The sequence below is a fragment of the Staurois parvus genome, unplaced genomic scaffold (assembly GCF_062004578.1).
Source record: "Staurois parvus isolate SC_StPar_1 unplaced genomic scaffold, SC_StPar_1.0 ptg000275l, whole genome shotgun sequence".
In the NCBI taxonomy this organism is placed as follows: domain Eukaryota; kingdom Metazoa; phylum Chordata; class Amphibia; order Anura; family Ranidae; genus Staurois; species Staurois parvus.
In genome coordinates this window covers 2,890,873-2,912,120 of record NW_028318071.1, presented here as the reverse complement: position 1 = coordinate 2,912,120, position 21,248 = coordinate 2,890,873, and the positions used below count along the sequence as shown (strand labels likewise).

At 47.6% G+C, this 21,248-nt stretch overlaps 1 protein-coding gene and 1 long non-coding RNA gene across 3 annotated transcripts in view; one reads left to right on the top strand and one right to left on the bottom strand.

Annotated features, from left to right (window-relative positions):
• Positions 1 to 21,248, top strand: part of MEN1 (menin 1) — a 373,352-nt gene that overhangs the window by 9,714 nt on the left and 342,390 nt on the right. The gene's annotated exons all lie outside the window — the stretch shown is intronic.
• On the bottom strand, positions 10,374 to 11,174 carry LOC149459083 (uncharacterized). Its single transcript, XR_016313356.1, has 2 exons — positions 10,851 to 11,174; positions 10,374 to 10,702 (listed from the first exon to the last, which is right to left on the bottom strand). It is a non-coding gene; the product is annotated as an uncharacterized LOC149459083 (long non-coding RNA).

The following is a 21,248-nucleotide window of genomic DNA, read 5'->3' as shown; positions in this document are numbered from 1 at the left end:
TTACCTATAAATTATTATTATTATTGATTATTATACAGGATTTATATAGCGCCAACAGTTTGCTCAGCGCTTTACAATATAACGGGAGACAATACAGCAACAATACAGTTCAATACAAGAGGGATAGGAGGGCCCTGCTCCTTGGCGCTTACAATCTAGGAGGGAGGGGCTAGTGGTACAAAAAGGTAACTTGGATCAAGATGGCGGCGGGAGCGGACGCACATCAGTGAGCTCCTGCGCTCCTGGCCCCAATCTGACGCCATCCGGGCCGCAGCGGACCCTAGCGGGGCCCCTACGACACTCCGGTCCCTGCCTGGCCACCAAGAAAGGCCACCGGACCTTTTCCCGGAGCTCCGGGAATCGCAGCCTACTGCGCACCCAAAGCCGCGGCCGACCTGGATCGCCAGCCTCTGGCTCCTGCCGACCTGCCTGCCTCCCCAGGGCCCTCCCCATCAGCCCTGGGTCCTCGCTGACCACCGCTGACCACCAGGAACCGGCTCGACCCCACGGTGGACTGCTGCTCCACCACCCAGCCCGCCGACCTGCCCGTCTCCCTGGAGCCCTCCCCACTGGCTCTCAGGCCACCAGCATCCAGCCGCTGGCACCCAGCTGCCACCTCAGGACACCCAGCTGCCCGCACCCGGCTGCCCTGCCTGGGAGCTGCTTCAAGCCGCCTAGCACCCTGCATCAGCCGGCACCCAGCCCCAGACCAGGGACCTCTCCAGGCCTCTCGAGAATCACAACGCCGCCGCACCTCCGCCACCTGCATCAAGAGGGTAAGCCTCCACTACCAGTTCCCTCCCTCCGGGTACCACGCGGCCGGGCACCTACCACCGAACAGCCCAAGCCCTGTCCAATCCGGCGGAGTCAAGCCTGCCACGCGGCCCTACCGCTCCCACCGACACTGGGCCCCTAGCACCCTCAGTCGCTTGCCCGCAACATCCACTTGCGCTGCTCACTTCACCCACGGACGCCGAGCCCTACTGCAACTAGCCCACTCCACCTCCAGACGTCGGTCCACACCACCTCCTGCCGACGGCCCTTCAACACCTCCTGACGCCAGGCCCTTCAGCACCTTCAGCGCCTCCCGACGCCGAGCCCTCAGCACCCCTGACGCCGGTCCCACAACGCCTCCAATCACCGCGTCCCACGGCTCGTCCAGCCGCCACACCACTGTGCCCACCGACGACGTGCCACAACACCCGCGGATGCCGGCCTACAGCACCCACAGACTGCAACCAGCCAGCTGCGGCCCCAGCCGCCCACCTCTCCCCTCCTACGATTGGACACTGATGACCTCCGACATGGCATAACGGACTTTCCCCATCCGCACGTCCTGACTGAAGCCTCCCTCCTCTCCGACCCGATCAGCATTCTGCCCGCCCTAGCATGCCACCTGCACTCCTCCTCCTCGTTCTCCTCTCCTCCATCCCCAAACTCGCCTCCATCTACCCCCCTACTCCCCCAAAACACCTCTACATTGCACCCTCACTTCTTCCCTCCCCCCTCTACGGCTCTCACCACCTCCTCCTATTACTCCACTCCCCCGCCGACCCACAAGCCACCACCAACCGACCCACGCGCTCCTGCACCTCCCATTCCCATGCCACCTTCCTCACCCTCCTCCTTCTCCTAACCGCCGGTGACATCTCCCCGAACGCTGGCCCTCCATCTCCCCACTCCCCCTCCCGGCACCCCCCTACTCACGCCAACCACCGCAACCCCCTCAATCTCATATCTTTCCCTCTCCTTCCCACATCCACTCCCTCCCCTCTCGGTTGCACTCCTGAACGCCCGTTCGGTTTGCAACAAGCTCACTGCCATCCACAACCTCTTTGTCTCCCACTCCCTCAACCTCCTAGCGGTCACCGAAACCTGGATCCAAGCCACTGACTCCACCTTCCCCGCTGCCCTCTCCTATGGAGGCCTCGTCAGGACCCATTCACCCAGACCGAGCGGATGCAGAGGCGGAGGGGTCGGTATGCTCCTACCACCGCTGAGCACCTTCCAGGTTCTCCCTAACCCCCCCTCCCTATCCCTCTCCTCCTTCGAAGCCCACTGCATGCATCCGGCTCTTCTCTCCCACCCCCCTACGGATTGCGGTAGTCTATCGGCCTCCTTTTTCCGCATCCCCCTTCCTTGACGACTTTGCCGCCTGGCTTTCCTTCTTCCTCTCCTCCGAGCTACCGACCATCATCCTAGGCGACTTCAATATCCCGATCAACGCCAACAGCCCGGCTACTTCCCAACTCCTCCTTCTAACCTCCTCCTTCGCGCTCACACAGCACACTCAGTCCTCCACCCACTCCAACGGAAACACCCTGGACCTCGTTTTCTCCCACCTCTGCACCCCCCACGACTTCACTAACACCCACTTCCCCCTCTCTGACCACCACCTCCTCACATTCTCCATCTCCCCCATCCCATCTCCACCCAGCAGCTGACCATCTGTATGACAGCATCCTCCCTCTGTCATGCCCTGACCTGGCCACTACTGCATACAACGACTGTCAGCTGCCCTTGACTCCCTGGCACCCCTAACCACACATAGCATTAGACCCCAACCACTTCAAGCCTGGCAAAACGACCACACGTAATGCCTCAAACGATGCAGTCGCGCACTGGAGCGCTTATGGCGCAAAACCAGATCCCCTCCCGCGTTCTCCTTCTATAAATCCGCCTACCTCGCCTACACCACTTCCCTCCACACCACCAAGCAAGCCTATTTCATAACGCTTATCAACACCCTCTCCACCTGTCTTCGTCGGCTCTTCTTCACTTTCAAATCCCTGCTCTCTCCCCCCCCACCCCCACCCAGCACCTCACTCACCGCCCACGAGATTGCCACTCACTTCCAAAACAAGATTGACGCAATCCGTAAGGACATTGTCAACTCACAATCCACCCAGCCTCCCTCCCTCCTACAACCACTCAACCCTCCCCTGACCTCATGGTCGCACTACCCCCCACTATACCTAACGCCCCGCACATCATCGCCTCCCCAACACTCCGCACCTTCAGCCCAACTACCCCCGAGAAGGTCTCTAAGGTCTTCAATGAAGTCTGCCTCACCACTTGCCCCCTGGACCCTATCCCCTCACAGCTCCTCCAGTCACCCCCCCCTCCATCATTCGCTCCCTCACCCACATCTTCAATCTCTCCCTCTCCACCAGCACCTTCCCCTCCCCTCTAAAGCACGCACACATCACCCCCATACTCAAAAAACCCTCCCTTGACCCCACTAACCTTAACAACCTTAGACCCATCTCCTTCACTTCCAAGCTCCTTGAGCGCCTGGTTTACAATCGCCTAAGCGCCCACCTCACTGATAACAACCTCCTTGACCCCCTACAGTCTGGCTTCCGCCCCCTGCACTCCACTGAAACCGCCCTACTTAAAATCACCAATGACCTGCTAACCGCCAAAGCCAATGGCCACTATTCTATCCTCCTGCTCCTCGACCTCTCCGCGGCCTTCGACACTGTTGACCACCCTCTCCTCCATGCCAAACTGCACTCCCTTGGCATCAAGGACGCTGCTCTCTCCTGGTTCGCCTCCTACCTTTCCCAACGCTCCTTCAGCGTCACCTACAACACTGCCACCTCCCCCTCTCTCCCCCTCTCTGTTGGGGTCCCCCAAGGCTCTGTCCTTGGGCCCCTCCTCTTCTCCATCTATACCTCCTCCCTTGGCAAACTTATTCACTCCCACGGCTTCAATTACCACCTCTATGCCGACGACACCCAAATTTACCTCTCCACCCCCCTCCTCACCCCCTCACTCTCTGCCCGCATCGCCCACCTCCTAAATGACATATCAGACTGGATGTCGCTCCATTTCCTCAAACTTAACCTATCCAAAACCGAGCTCCTGGTCTCCCCCCCCCCCCCCCCCACCCCGTGCCCTCCCTTCCATCCTCTCCATCACTACTAACAACGCCACCATCTCTCCCACCCCACACGTCAAAGTCCTGGGTGTCAACCTGAACTCCCACCTCTCCTTCCTACCCCACATCCAACTGCTATCTAGATCTTGCAGGCTCCACCTCTGCAACATCTCCAAGATACGCATATTCCTCACCCCAGACACCACCAAACAACTCGTACACTCCCTCATCATCTCACGACTGGACTATTGCAATTCCCTTCTCACTGGCCTACCCAAACGAGCGCTATCCCCACTCCAGTCGATCCTAAACTCAGCGGCTAGACCAGCAATGGGCAAACTACGGCCCGCGGGCCGTATACGGCCTGGCGGACCTTTTAATCCGGCCCGCGGAGCGTGATGTGAGGCTGTCAGGATGTGTGTAGGTGGGGCAGCGTGACGAACGTGAGGGGAGCTAGGCTCCTCTCACAGTCCGCCCTGAAGCCCGGAATGGCGCGGGAACACGGCGAGAGGAACGCGCGGAGCAAAGGTAAGTAAATTGACACAGGGGGGACTTACTATAGGGGGGATGAATTACTATGTGGGGGATGAATTACTATATGGGGGATGAATTACTATGGGGGATGAATTACTATGGGGGATGAATTACTATGGGGGATGAATTACTATATGGGGGATGAATTACTATATGGGAGATGAATTACTATATGGGGGATGAATTACTATATGGGGGATGAATTACTATATGGGGGATGAATTACTATATGGGGGATGAATTACTATGCTTACTATGGGGGAATATTACTATACTTACTATGGATGACACATACACATCATTCATCTACTCTTGGTCCGGCCCCCGGGTCCAATATATGAACCCATTGCGGCCCTCAAGTCAAAAAGTTTGCCCACCCCTGGGCTAGACTCATCCACCTCACCAAGCGCTCCACATCTGCCTCCCCCGTCTGCCAATCCCTTCATTGGCTCCCGATTGCCCAACGCATCAAATTCAAACTGCTAACCTACAAAGCCATTCACAATGCCGCCCCAAACTACATAACTGACCTACCCAAATACTACCCTACCCGTGTCCCCCGCTCCTCACAGGACCTCCTACTCTCTAGCTCCCTGGTCTCCTCCTCCCACGCCCAACTGCAGGACTTCTCCAGGACTTCCCCCATCCTCTGGAACTCCCTACCCCAATCCAACAGACTGTCACCTACCCTCCTCACCTTCAGGCGCACCCAGAAAACCCTCCTCTTCAGGGAAGCCTACCCCAACCTCACCTAACAACTAACCTCCTCCACTCCTCCCACCACTCCATCCCCCACAGCCATCTCCTCCTGTACCACCTTCCCCTCCCTCCTAGATTGTAAGCTCGAAGGAGCAGGGCCCTCAAACCCCTCGTGTAGTGTATTGTTACTGTCTTGTCTCATGTTCTGTCCCACTTGCTACTGTACAGCGATGAGCATACCCTTTGGCGCTATATAAATACTGTATAATAATAATAATAACTGTGGGGGATGGACTGGTTGGAAGAGTAGAAGATTCCATTATTAGATGAGGGCAGGATAGGCTTCCCTGAAGAGATAGGTTTTCAGAGATCGCCTTAAAGTGAGCAGAGTAAGCGATAGTCTGATAAATTGGGGTAGAGAGTTCCAGAGGATGAGAGAAGTCCTGGAGACGAGCATGGGAGGAGGAGACAAGGGAGCTAGAGAGCAGGAAGTCTTGCGAGGAGCAGAGAATATGGTTTAGGTGATATTTAGAGAGAAGATCGGTGATGTAATTTGGGGCAGAGTTATAAATGGCTTTATACGTTCTTGTTAATGTTTTGAATTGTATCCGTTGGGCAATGGGAAGCCAGTGGAGGGATTGGCAGAGATGGGTGGCAGATACAAAACGGTTAGTAAGGTGGATGAGTCTAGCAGCAGCATTCATGATAGACTGAAGAGGGGATAGCCTGCAATTAGGTATGCCAATGAGGAGGGAGTTACAATAGTCAAGGCGAGATATAACAAGGGAGTGAATAAGTTGCTTGGTGGTTTCCGAGGTTAGGAACGGGCGTATCTTGGAGATGTTGCGGAGGTGAAGTCTACAAGATTTGGACAGTGAATGGTCCGAAAGGACAGATGGGAGTTTAGGATTACACCTAGTACCCTGGCATGAGGGGCGGGACTGATGATTGTGTTATTGATCTTGATGGAGAAGTCAGGGGAGGGGGCTTGGGCTGAGGGGGTGATGGGGACCATCGCGACTCATGGGTCTACACAGGCGTAGGTGTCTGCCAAGACGTGTAGGTGGCAGGGCACTAGGATCCAGGATGCGCCTGTCAGGTGCAGGGCGGGCTATTTAAACCAGCTCTGCACAAACACTTGTTGCCGAATGGTCTTTGTATGCTGTTACCTGTGTTGTGAGTATCTTGATCTGGATTGTTTGACCTTGCTGCCTTCTCCTGTCCTGACCCTTGGCCTGCCTGACTCTGCTCCTGGATGTTCCCCTTTAAATCTGATCTTTTGGTATTGACCCTGCGTGTGACCCAACTATCCTTTGCCTACCGTTTTGTACCTCACCGACCCGCTAGTTACCGACCCGGCCTGTATGACTCTGATTTAGCTCATCCATCCATCCCGCAGGGATCACTAGGCTCCCTCACATCAGACTCTTAGCCCCCTGGAGCACCTGTCAGACTCCTCTACCCCTGTTGGAGATACCTAGCAGCTACGACCTGGTACCGGAGCGCTCCAAGTCCATCCCCACCATCAGGGGCCCTGGTGAACAAGTACTCCGGTGCTTAGACTCCGCGCTCTGGGGAGGTTCTGCCAGGGGATTGATAGAGGTGCTGTCAGGCGGTCCATTACAGGGGGAATACTAAGAGCTCAGTTTTGGAAAGATTGAGTTTGAGGAAGTGGAGTGACTTCCATGCCGACTTCATGTCACTTGGTAGGTTAGTAATGCGAGAGGAGACTGAAGAGGTGAGGTGAGGTGTAGAAAGATAGATTTATGTGTCATCAGCATAAAAATGGTACTTAAAGCCATGGGAGTTTATCAAGTGACCAAGGGAGGAGGTGTAGATGGAGAAGAGAAGGGGTCCAAGGACAGAACCTTGAGGGACCCCTACAGAAAGAGGAAGTGAAGAGGAGGAGGCAGCGTTATAGGTAACGCTGAAGGAGCACTGCGATAGGTAGGAGGATAACCAGGAGAGAGCAGAGTCTCTGAGGCCAAGAGAGTGGAGTTTTTTTTTTTTGAGGAGGGGATGGTCAACCATATCAAAAGCCGCAGAGAGGTCAAGTAGTAAGAGTATGGAGTAGTGGGCATTGGTTTTAGCTGTTAGTAGATCATTTGTGAGTTTTAGTAGGGCAGTTTCTGTGGAGTGTAGTGAGCGAAAGCCAGACTGTAGAGCAGGGGTCCTCAAACTTTTTAAACAGGGGGCCAGTTCACTGTCCCTCAGACCGTTGGAGGAGGGACTATACTTTAAAAAAAAAAACTATGAACAAATGCGGACACAGTACAGGAGATGACCAGAGACTGCGTACATAGTACATGAGATGACCAGAGACTGCGGACATACAACGGCGACGGGAATACTGGGCCAGCCGCTTCATAAGACGCACAGACATTTCCCCCAAGTGTGTCTTATGGAGCGAAATATACGGTAAATGCAGGACACCTTGTTGAGTCAGATCTGTGTACACTTCTCACACATCTGGGACTCCGGGCTGTCACCAGGATATGAAAGTGACTCCGGACTACACATCCAGGGAGGGGGCATTCCACAGGAGGACCGACACACTCCTCATATATAGAGTCCATCTTCGTTATCAGTATTCACCCAAAACTCTCTGTGCTCTGCTTCATACATGGGGGGGTCAGTGTATATAGAATAGATGGGGGGAGAGGGGGGGTCAGTGTATATAGAATAGATGGGGTCATGGGGGGTCAGTGTATATAGAATAGATGGGGTCATGGAGGTCTCAGTGTATATAGAATAGATGGGTCATGGGGGGGGGGTCAGTGTATATAGAATAGAGGGGGTCATGGGAGGTCAGTGTATATAGAATAGAGGGGGTCATGGGGGGTCAGTGTATATAGAATAGATTGGGGGGGTCAGTGTATATAGAATAGATGGGGTCATGGGGGGGTCAGTGTATATACTATATACACTGACCCCCCCCATGACCCCATCTATTCTATATACACTGACCCCCCATGACCCCATCTATTCTATATACACTGACCCCCCCTCCCCCCATCTATTCTATATACACTGACCCCCCCATGTATGAAGCAGAGCACATCCTCGTTATCAGTATTCGCCCAAAACTCTCTGTGCTGTGCTTCATACATGGGGGGGGGGGGGGGGGTCAGTGTATATAGAATAGATGGGGTCATGGGGGGGTCAGTGTATATAGAATATATGGGGTCATGGGGGGTTCAGTGTATATAGTATATACACTGACCCCCCCATCTATTCTATATACACTGACCCCCCCCATCTATTCTATATACACTGACCCCCCCATGTATGAAGCAGAGCACATCCTCGTTATCAGTATTCGCCCAAAACTCTCTGTGCTGTGCTTCATACATGGGGGGGGGGGGGGGGGTCAGTGTATATAGAATAGATGGGGTCATGGGGGGGTCAGTGTATATAGAATATATGGGGTCATGGGGGGTTCAGTGTATATAGTATATACACTGACCCCCCCCCATGACCCCATCTATTCTATATACACTGACCCCCCATGACCCCATCTATTCTATATACACTGACCCCCCCTCCCCCCATCTATTCTATATACACTGACCCCCCCATGTATGAAGCAGAGCACATCCTCGTTATCAGTATTCGCCCAAAACTCTCTGTGCTGTGCTTCATACATGGGGGGGGGGTCAGTGTATATAGAATAGATGGGGTCATGGGGGGGTCAGTGTATATAGAATATATGGGGTCATGGGGGGTTCAGTGTATATAGTATATACACTGACCCCCCCATCTATTCTATATACACTGACCCCCCATCTATTCTATATACACTGACCCCCCCCCATCTATTCTATATACAGTGACCCCCCCATGACCCCCTCTATTCTATTCTCCAGATATGTGAGAAGTGCCGCTCTCCAGACTAACTCATCCCCTCCTCGCCTCCCCCCTCCCAGGTTGGCAGATATGTCACCCCGGGTGTAAATCCTGCTGTAAATCCCCGGCCATCCCCATCCTACCTGATCCGATCATCGCACACAAAAGAGCGGCGCTCTCCGGGCCCCATACACACACATGAAACTTCCGCAGCTCAGAGAGGAGAGGGCGGAGAGACAGGACACTGCACGCTTCTGCTCGGCGGCTGCCCTCCCGATGATTTTAGGTCGCGATTTGCCAAACCCTTGTCCTTTGCCTCGCAGCAGATGCGCCCCTGCCTGGCGGGCCGGATAAATGTCCTCGGCGGGCCGCATGTGGCCCGCGGGCCGTAATTTAAGGACCCCTGCTGTAGAGGGTCAAGAAGGTTGTTGCCAGTGAGGTAGGAGCTCAGGCGATTGTAGACTAAGCGTTCTAGGAGTTTAGAGGTAAATGGCAGCAGGGAGATGGGTCTTAAGTTGTTCAGGTTGGTGGGGTCCAGGGAGGGCTTTTAAGTATGGGAGTGATGTGTGCATGCTTTAGAGGGGAGGGGAAAGCACCAGTAGAGAGGGAAGGATTGAAGATGTGAGTGAGGGAGCATAGGATGGAAGAAGAGCGTGACCATAGTAGTTGTGAGGGGACAGGATCCAGGGGGCAGGTAGTGAGACGGGCTTCTGAGAAAACCTTAGTGACTTCTTCGGTAGTAGCAGGGTCAGAAGAGGAAAGTGTTGAGGGAGGTTTAGTATAAGGTATGCTAAGTGGGACAGATGTCTGTGCAGGGGCAATGCCCCTATGAATTACATAAATCTTGTTTTTGAAATGATTTGCAATCCCGTGAGCAGTGAGTAAGGTACTGGGTGGAGGTAGAGAAAGTAGAGAGTTAAAAGCAGAGAGGACATGACGAGGACTGGATGACAAGGTATTAATAAGAGTGACAAAGTAGGCATGTTTGGCAGCATAAAGGGAGGAATTGTATGTTAAGAAAGCAGATTTATATAGGGTGAATGCTTGTTGAGATTTGGTTTTACCCCAGAATCGCTCCAGTGCACGGCTATGTCGTTTAAGATTTCTGGTGTCGTCAGTCTGCCAAGGTTGTTGATGCTTTGTGTTGTTAAATGTTAGTATGCAGTTATATTCTATGTATCTAGGAATGAATTCAGGCCTTTTTTAAAGCAATCTACGGAGCTGGCCTGAACCAACTCTTGAGGGAGTCTATTTCACATTTTCACAACTTTTACTGTGAAGAATCCTTTCTGTATTTGGATGTTCTGTCTCTCCAATCTAAGCATTAAAAGTGTGATCTCAGTAACTTGTGATGAGTTAGCGATAACTCCATTCTTAGTTGAATAACACAGGCAGTGACTCGATCCAGACGACACCTTGTAGATCTTGTGAAGTTTATTCCATAAACTGAGAGAATCTTACAACAATGAACATCGAATAGGTCAAAAGATCATAATGTGATCTACTTCCATAAGACATGAGGCTAGAAGCTGAAATGCATTACTGGGAAATGAATAAAAGGGTGGGGCTATCTATACAGCATGAACTAAACCAAAGGAAAGGGAGGAGCAGAGACAAAATACAAAGAACACTTAAAGGTATATGACAGCCATGTGAAACGTGACACTCCCTGTCGAAATCTATTATAACAAACTTTAGTCCAAGTCCAATATAAGTAATGAAGATTCTTTCCAGGAACATCTGCAAAACAAGAGGGAAAGGAAGAACAAATGAAAACAATGCATATATTTAGCATAATACTTGCAAATGCTGGTCTCGAAAGTCCAGGCTGAGACATGTAAATCCATATTCAGAGGAGAAGGCAGCAACATGCACCATTCCTTCTTACCTCCCTTAAAATCAAGTTGATGACTTGTCTTCCTCTTTGGCCAAAAGAATACTAGTTCCTTTATAGGCCTGAAGTAAAGGTGTGCAGAACCTTCTTTCATGGTGGATATAGCCAAGATGTGTCCAGAAATGCAATAGTAGGTATTGCAGGACTGCCGCAGTCAGCAGGGTTGAGGCTAGTGGGAACATAATGCCATTGTTCAGGCGTAGAGAACTTCCTTATGCATTCCACTCTGTTGCCGACTTACACGTAGAACTGTCTTGTGTGATTGTGTATATATCCTAGCACTATTTTGCTGTCTGTATAAAAGTCAAAGGAGTCTATTTCAACATCTGTTTCAAATTCTATAAGCTCAGCAATTTCTGCAGCTAACATAGCTGCACAAAGTTCAAGCCTTGGAATAGTATGTGCAGGTTTTGGTGTGAGCTTGGTCTTGCCCATGATAAATCCTACACCCACTTCATCGCTGGGATCTGTAGCTCGAAGTTAAGCCACTGCAGCAATGGCTTCGTTGGATGCATCAGAAAAGACATGAGTCTCTCTTCTGGTGGTATTCTTTAAGGATGCTTGGGTGTAAGAGCGTGGTATCTGAAGTTGTTCTAATGCTTTTAGAGACTGTTTCCAGGATTCCCACCTTTATTGTTTCTCCTTGGGTAAAGGGGTATCCCAGTCTGAGCTTTCAGAAGTAAGTTGTCTCAGCAGTATCTTACCCTGAATGGTGAGAGGTGTAATGAAACCTAAGCGATCATAAATGCTGTTCACTGTAGACAAACTCCTCGCTTTGTGAAGTGCTTGTCACAGGCTGATGCTTGAAATGTGAATGTGTCTTGTTTAACATTCCAAAGCAATCAAAGATTGCGTTGTGTAACAGGCCAGATCCTAGTTTGAATTTCTTCACGCTGACAGCATGGTCATCAGAAGGAAAGGCTGTTATGACCTTGTTGCTGTTAGAGATGATTTTGTGAAGTCTGAGGTTCGCAGTGGCAAGCATGTTCTGGGTCCTAGTATGAAGGTCAATAGCTTCTTGTTCATCGGGCAGAGATTTGAGTCCATCGTCTACATAGAAATTCCTTTCAACAAACTGTCTTGCATTAGATCCAAATTCTTTCTCACCCTCTTGAGCTGTTTTCCTCAGTCCATAAATTGCTAGTGCATGAGAAGGACTGTTACTAAAAACATGTACCTTCATTCGGTACTCTATGACTTCATCGCTGACATCATTATTGCAGTACCATCGAAACCTGAGGAAGTTTCTGCTGTCTTCACAGACGATGAAACAGTGGAACATCTGCTGATGGTCAGCCATAACAGCAATTGGCTCTTGTCTGAAGCAAAGTAAAACTCCTATGAGATTGTTGTTCAGATTAGGCCCAGTGAGAAGATTGTCATTGAGGGAGACACCTTCATGACGAGCACGAGTCAAAGACCACCCTAATCTGATCAGGCTTGCAAGGATGGTAGACACCAAAGCATGGTAGGTACCAACGTTCTTCTCCTTCCGTAAGAGGAGGTGCAGGCTCAGCATAATCTCTCTCAAACACCTTCTGCATAAAGTCCACAAAGTGCTTTTTCATCTCAGGCTTCTGGTTCAAACTGCTATTTAAAGAAACAAACCGTGATTCTGCGTGTACCCTGTTGTTTGCTATTCTTTTTCTTGGGGTACGAAATGGTAGAGGTGCTACCCAACTGTTGGAATCATCTTGGTAGAACTCTTTACTCATGGTTTTCAAGAATTCTTTGTCTTCTATGGTAGCTGCCAACTCATTGTCTTTAGTGGTTACCTCGAACACTGTGTTGCTGATGTTGTCATCCCAGAGATTAAGAGCTTTCTTATTGTCTTGTATGATGTGCTGTTGTGCACCTTTTTTAAACAGTCTCTTTCACAATATATTTATGTGGTTGTTGTGCGGAACAAGTTATTTGTCTATTTGACAGGACATGTGTTTTAAAGGAAGCAACTGAGTAGGACCTCCTGTCCTTGTCTAGGCAGACATTGCCTATGATGACCCATCCTAGATGCAGACACTGAGCATATGGTGCATTGTGTGGACCGTTGATTTGATGATGAACTTTTTGCACCCTTTAGGATGTCGACTGAGTAACAGCAGGGTATCAGCACTTTTGTCGAAGGCTGGTATTTAGTTGGCTATGTGCTTTAAATGAGAATGGTGAAAAGCAGCTGTCACGTACCTGGTTGGGGAGCCTGACGTGGAGAGAGGGCATCCTCTTACGACTCCCACTCGGAGCCCCTGATAGTGGGAACAGAGGGCGAAGAGCCAGGAGTGGCACGACTGCCGGGTGGATCTGGAGCTGGCGGCAGGTAGCTGGAGACCCAGGAGATCCGGATGCAGGCCAGGTGCGGATGCAGGGACGTAGGTGCAGCAGCAGGCAGGTATGGCGGCAATCAGGATGCAGACTGGGACTGGACACCGGAGCGTGGATGCAGTAGCAGACAGGTATGGCGGTGACCAGGATGCAGGCCAGGTGCAAGACCGTGGGTACAGCAAGCCAGATGCAGGATTGTGGGTGCAGCGGCAGGTAAGTATGGCAGCCGTCAGGATGTGAGCCAGGTACAGGTGCAGGTAAGTAGATGCAGCAGAGTCAGTATCAGGCGGGCAGATAAGGTACAAGAGAGCAGACAAGTGGATGGTCAGGGATAGCTGAGGTTGGTGCAGGTGTAGTTCTTTCTTAGTCAGGCAAATCAGAATACAGGCAACAGGATCAGGTAATATGTGCAGGAACGTTGTAGACCAGAAGGCATTGATTTTACTGTTCTGCAGGTTTAAATAACCTGCCTGGTGTGACGTGTATGCTTACTGCGCATGCGCGAGTTTCCGCGCTACTGCGCATGTGCGCCCACACGCTCCCGTGCCTGCGCACTTGCACCACCACGGCCCGAGGGGATCCGTCGCCGTCGCTCGGCTGCAGCTTCAAGAGTAGTGATCTCCTCTTTGGTGTTTGAAATCTGGTTGTACTCAGTGATAGTGGGCAAAGATATTTCCACATTGTCATTCAGAGGAGTAACTACAAGACCACTGGCTCTCCTATCTAAGACTTCTATAGTGCCGGAACAAGTGCTTAGGGTATAAGGCAGAGCATCTCCAGTTATGTTCAACATTTCAAAAAACTGTGTTCTTGCAAGAGATCTGTTACTCTGATCATCCAGAATAGTATACAGTCTTATGGCTTTTTCAGGTTGACCTTTGGGGTATACACGTACCAAGCATATCTTTGCACAGGATTTGTCACAGAATCCTTCTCCACAGACCTCTGTACATGTAGAGGACACTGGGGTGGGTGCTGCTTGATCTGGGCGCTCCCCGCCATGCTTTGCCTCAGGAAGATTGTGAGCGTAGTAGAGTTGTGCAAATATTGCTGAAGAGCTTGCACATGGTTATCACTGTCACACTCTATACATTTGATGATCGCTTTACAGTCCTTTGCAAAGTGTTCTGTGGAGGCACAGCATTTGTAGCAAACCCCAAATTTCTTCAAAAATTCCTTACGTTCTTGGAGGATTTTCTTTCTGAAGCCGATACATTTCTTAAGTGGATGTGGTTTATGTATTGGACATTGCTGACTTGGGTCCTCAATTTTCTTGTTTTGATCTGACTTTTCAAGAACTGTAGCAGGTGCAGGTAGAACATTAGTCCTTTTCACTAACGCTGGACCTCTATGGTCTCTGTGCGACATACGTGTAGGTCATACATTTGTAGGTCTTGGAGAAAGTGTACTGAGAAGGTTACAGTCCCCATATGAGAAACTTGAGTCATTCTTAGTGTCTGAAATTCTTTTGATGAACTTGCAGAAGTAGGAAGAAGGAGGAAAGGCAACTCTATGTTCTTCCTTATACTTTGATCCAAGCGCTGCCCATCTTTCTTGAATTCCATATGGTAGCTTGAGAACAATAGATTTGATGCCATGAGAGGTGTCAAGGTAACTGAGACCAGGTAAGTTGATGTCACCCTAATGCAGGCCATAGACAGGCCGAAAATTGTCCGATTTTTCGGGCAAAAAAAAAATTGGCTGATTTCCGCACCATTAATGGGTTAATTGGTCAGCCATTTTCTGGGGTTTTGGCACATTTTTTTATCGGTAAAGTTGGAAAAAAAAATCGGCCGATTTTCCCGGCAATGATGGGCAAATCGGCAGATCGTTTTACCAATAAAAAATCTGCGCATGAGCCGTGACCTGCAAGAAGAAGAAAAAGAAGAATTCCAGTCCGCTATTATATTTTATATGAAAACTCTTGCGGTTGCAACAATGTATCTATTTGTATCTGAATAAAAACATCTGTATCAGAAATGGATACAAATAGATACATTGTTGCAACCGCAATACTTTTTCATGTCAAATATAATAGTGGAGCTCTCTGCAAGGGACAGAAGTAATTAAATGCTGTCCGTAGACGGGACAAAAATCATCCGATTTTTTTTTTTTTTTTTTTTTTTTTTTTTTTTTTTTTACACCGTTGGTGGTAACATTGGCCTATTAAACCACCGATTTTTTTTGTTTTTTTTAAACGGCCAGTTTTCGAACCGTCTATGGCCTGCATCAGCACGTTGAAGCTCTAATAGAACATCGCTGAGTTCTTGATACTTTAGATTGTCGTTAGCAGAAATCCTTGGGAGGCTTTGCAACCTTTTGAATAAAGCTTCTTCAATGGCCTCTGGGCTGCCAAAGGTATGTTCAAGTCCGCCCCAAGCAGCATTAAGGCCTGCAGCAGGGTTGTCAATATGAACTTGTTTGAGCCTCTTGATGCGTTCAGTAGACTGGGGACGTAGCCATATGATAAGATCTAATTCCTCTGTTGCATTGATGTCTAGGTCACTCATTGTGGCCTTAAAAGTGGATTTCCAGCCTCTGTAATTTTCAGGCTTAGTGATGCCTGTCTTAACAAGCTCTCTGCGGAGCATGTATTTAGCAAACTGTGACATGTCCGTCTTTTCAGATTTTGGGTGCATGACTGCAGGTGGGACAGAGTTGGTTGTGACGGTTGGTGGACTTACGTGGAGTGACTTGGGAACATATGTTGCTGCTAAGGCATTTAATACCGGAGCTGGCTTAAAGTCCATTGGCATGTTGGTTTGTAAAGTAGTGCGTTTGCTAGGAGGTACTCTGTTGGTGCCAAAGTAAGGTGGTCAGTTTATTAAATACATACCAGTGCCTGCGGCTAGCTGAGATGCTGCAGTCTGATGTATTATAGGATATAAGGGCAAATCGTCTTGAGGTACAGTAGGTGCAGAGAAGAGACTTTGAGTACTTTTGGCTGCTGTGACAGGGAGTTGATGTTCTGGAGAGGTGTGTGAAGAATCTGAGACAGAAGATACAACTGCATGTCTGGAACTGTTGTCTCTTTCGTTTTCACTAGTGGCTTGTTCTAAGACCCTTAACCTTGCCATGGCTGTGGCATGGTCACATTGTTTTCCCAGAACTTCAGTTTCTGCCCTTTGGCGTGTGGCTTCAGCTTCTTTCTCTGCTTTCTGATGTGCGGCCTGAGCCTCCATTTCTAAGGCCTGAGCCTCCATTTCTAAGGCCTGAGCCTCCATTTCTGCTTTCTTATATGCGGCCTGAGCCTCTATTTCTGCTTTCTTTTGGGCGAAAGCTGCCTGAATTTTAGAAGCTTCAACATCAGCACGGGCTTTTATTAGTTGCTGACTGAGTGTAGAAGACCTTGATTGTAGGGATTTGGAAGATCTTGAGAAGTGTCTAGTAGATGCAGAGCGATAAGATCTGGATTCATGGAGCGGTGTTATTCTCACTTCTGCCTTTGTCTTTGTTCGCACCACTAAATTGTCTCTTTCAAGATTGAGCGCCTCAAAACTCATTAATTCTTCCAATGACCTTTTAGTGTTGTACCACTTTAAGAGAGCAATATATTTAACACACAGTCTATGATTCTCATAAGCAACATTCAATTGCTGGATAGCACCCTCTAGTTATATTGGTTCATGAGATTGTTGGGAGAGAGCAGACATGCATTTAACAGTTTTAGACCATAAGTCATTGATATTAGACAGCAGTTCTTCCTTGTCAGCATTAAGATTCTCTTGCACCTTCCAGGTTGGTTTTGTTAAGCGTTTTTCTCTTTTGTCTGATTCAGGGTTTAAGTCCTGATCTGGTTGTGTATTAGTTTCCCCAGACTGTATACTACTTTCCCAAAACATTGTGTTAGCAAGGAGAGGGGTGATAGAAAGTTGACAAAGAAATGTTTCAAATTTTCTGTGGGTGAGCTCAGATTTCCTAGACAATGGTTGCAGAAAGGTTTTTCTTTTACTTTCTTATAATTTCACAGACAAGCCATGTGCTAATGCATACAGATGCAGGGTATAAACTTGCAGTTGTAAGACATTCACATCAATAATTTGTCCTGACACTGATGAGTATTATGCTGAGATATACTTGCAGACATGTACAGGCTTGTGTAGAGATGGCTGCACTGTCTGTTAGCTGCTATATCCAGTATCCATATAACATCTCACTGTGTATCCAAAGCTATGAAGACATTTTCACTTTTTTTTAAAGCAATCTGCAGAACTGGCCAGAACCAACTCTCGGAGTCCATTTCACATTTTCACAACTTTTATTGTGAAGAAAACTTTCTGTATTTGGATGTTCTGTCTCTCCAATCTAAGCATTGAAAGTGTGATCTCTGTAACTTACAGTTGTGATGAGATAGTGATAACTCCAATCTTAGTTGAATAACACAGGCAGTGACTCGAATCAGACGACACCTTGTAGATCTTGTGAAGTTTATTCCATAAACTGAGATAATCTTACAACAATGAACATCGGATAGGTCAAAAGATCATAATGTCATCTACTTCCATAAGACGTGAGGCTAGAAGCTGAAATGCATTACTGGGAAATGAATAAAAGGGTGGGGCTATCTATACAGCATGAACTAAACCAAAGGAAAGGGAGGAGCAGAGACAAAATACACAGAACACTTCAAGGCATATGACAGACATGTGAAACATGACATTGGAGATGAAAACTCTTTTCCTCCAGAGTGCCCCCTTGTCCTCTGTGATGACCTCTGGGTGAATAACTCTACACAGAGGTCACTATATGAGCCACTGATGTATTTATACATGTTGATCATATCCCCCCTTCATCTCCTCTTCTCAAGTGAGAATACATTCAGTTACTTTAATCTTTCCTCATAGCTGAGCTTCTCCGTGCCTCTTATCAGTTTGGTTGCCCTTCTCTGCATTTTTTCCAATTCCCCAATGTTCTTTTTCTGAATTGGTACCCAAAACTAAACTAAAACTAAACTGCATATTCCAGATTAGGGTTTACTTATGATTTGTACAGGGGTAAAATGATATCTCTCTCTCTCTCTGGAGTCTATACCACTTTTAAAACAAGAAAGGAATTTGCTCGCTTTAGAAACCGAAGCTTGGCATTGCATGTCATTATTAAGCTTATAATCTACCAGAACTCCCAGATCCTTCTCCACCATTGATTCTCCCAATTGTACCCCCCCCCCCTAGTATGTATGATGCATGCATATTCTTAGCCCCCAAGTGCATAACTTTACTTTTATCAACATTAAACCTCATTTGCCACTTAGTTGCCCAATTAAACAGTGTATTGAGGACAGCTTGTAAATTGGAGACATCCTGTAAGGACGTTATTCCACTGCATGGATTGGTGTCATCTGTAAAGACTGAAAGGTATATTTAATCCCAGACACTATATCGTTTATAAATATATAAAAAATTAAGGGTCCCAACACTGAACCTTGGGGTACACCATTGACAACCCTAGACCATTCAGTGTATGAATCATTAACCACTACTCTCTGAATTCGGTCTTTTAGCCAGTTTTCTATCCATTTACATCCAGATTTTTACAAGCCTGTAGACTTTCCCTTACACATTGGCCATGTGTGGGGAACTGTGTCCTTTTTTGCTCACCACATAAAAAGAAACCGTATTTGTTTGACAACATCTGTCTTTCATGAATCCATGCTGTCTGTTGCTTAAAATATTTTTTTTCAAGCAAGAACTCATCCATGTGGTCTTTTATTAAACTCTCCAGTATCTTCCCAACTTTAGAAGTTAACCATTTCCCGTGCGGCCCATGTACATAAACGGCCGGACGGGAGCAGTGCAGGAGTGGTAGCCTTTTATAAACGGCCTCCGCATTCACTTCCTGTGCCCGCTCCCTGGGAGCATGCAGCACCGCGATCCGGTGCCAGCTGTGTCCTCTGCACAGCGCAACACTGATCTCTGTACGGGACCTCTGTGTGAGGTCCCAATTCATGTGATCACTGATTGGCCAATCAGTGATCACAGGAACAGTAGTAAACAAAATGTCACTTCTAATATCATTGCTTACTACATGTGAAATCTGTGATTGATCACAGAGGTCACATGGTACAAGGCTATTCACAACATCCTTGGACCATGTGACAAGCTGTGACCAATCACAGCTCTCACAGTATTTCTCAATGGCTGCAAGAATGCAGCCAGAGAGGAGAAATTATTGATTTTACGGCCTTTATGGGTGTAAAGCAGTCAGTGTAAAAAAAGAAACAAAAAATCTTCATCACCCCCCAGAAGTAGTACAGTGTCACTATGGTAACACTGTACTGCTAGGGTGACGGTATGTTTTTTTCAAAATGTTTGGACTTTTTCTTATATATAGAAAAAAATAAAAATCCCAGTGGTGAATAAATACCACCAAAATAAAGTTTTATCCGTCTCAAAAAATGCTAAAAAATTCATATGAGTACAGTGTTGCATGACTGCGCAATTGTCATTCAAAGTGTGATAGCACTAAAAGCTGAAAATTGGCCCGGACAGGAAGGGGGTGAAAGTGTCCGGACTTGAAGTGGTTAAACTAACAGGTTTATAATTACTTGATAAAGATTTTGATCCCTTTTTAAATATAGGCACCACATTAGCCTTATGCCAATCTAGTGGTACTATGCCAGTCATTAAAGAGTTCATAAAAATGAGAAACAATGGCTTTGAAATGAAAAAGCTCAATTCTTTAAGGACCCATGGGTGTATGCCATCCGGTCCAGGTGCTTTATTCACCTTTATTCTGTCTAAATATTTTCGGATCATATCAATTGTGAGCCACTGTGGATCATCTGGGGCTGTTTCAATACCTTGCCCATTATGGACAAGAGCTCCCCCATGCTTCTTTGTATACACAGAGCTGATAAATTTGCCTTCTCTTTGTCTCCAGTCACCCTAGATTTTGTAAAGGGCCTACATGCTGGGACCTGACCTTTTTACTATTAATATATTTGAAGAGTTTTTTGGGGTTTGTTCTGCTATCTTTTGCAATCTGTCATTCGTTTCCAATTTTTGCGGCCTTGATTTTTTTTTTACATATTCTGTTGTATTCTTTGTAATGTTTAAATGATGATAGTGTTCCTTCATTTTTATATTTAATAAAAGCTCTTTTCTTATTATTTATAGCTTTTTTTAACTTTGGCCATAAGCCACCTAGGTTTTATTTTTAGCTTTTTAAATGTGTTGCCCATGGGAATATATTTTACAATGTGTTTACATTTGACCTTTTTTTTTTTTTTTAAGAACTCCCTGTTGTGTTCATTGATGCCAATATTCCCTTCCAATCTACGTCTTGGAGAGCAGCTCTCAGCCTTGGAAAGTTAGCTCTCTTAAAGTTGAGCGGTTTTATTTTTCCTGTATGTGCTTGTTGTTTACAACTAACAATAAATTAAATCATGTTATTTTCAATGCCACCCAGATGTTCTTATAAGGATTTTAGTAATAAGCTCTGCATGGTTTGAGATTACCAGGTCCAGCATAGTATCATTCCTGAGAACAAAGGATGTCCGATCAGCTGCACTCCAAACAGTCCACTTTATTGAACCCCAGGGGTAATGAATAAGTGCTGTCTTTAGCGTGAAACATGTTTACCTGCCAGTCCCCCCACTGTATTTCTACTGTCTGTATTTGTTTTATTTTTGTTCAATAAAGTGGATTGTTTGGAGTGCAGCCGATCGGACATCCTTTGTTCTCATCTATGCAGCACACGAGCTGGGCTAGCAGCTACAGGAGTAGTTGTGCTTGGAAATTAGGAGTCTCTTTACCTTGAGCAGCGGTAAACATATCATTCCTAGTTGGGGCTTATATGAACTGTACCATAAAATTGTCCTGTAATAGGTTAATAGGTAATGGTCATATGGTACATATGAGAGATGAAACGTATGATGCCATTCTAATAAAGCAAAGGAATCTCTTGCACTGCTAAATCTCGCACGAGAATTTAAAAAAATGGTAATGCAGAAACGGGGACTCAGACAGCAAAGAGACAGGACAAAAATAGGTAAGTATAAAGAAATAGTTAAAGGATATAGGCAAGAATGATTGATTGTTCGCCCCTAGTATGGCTTAAATGTCTATAGAGTAG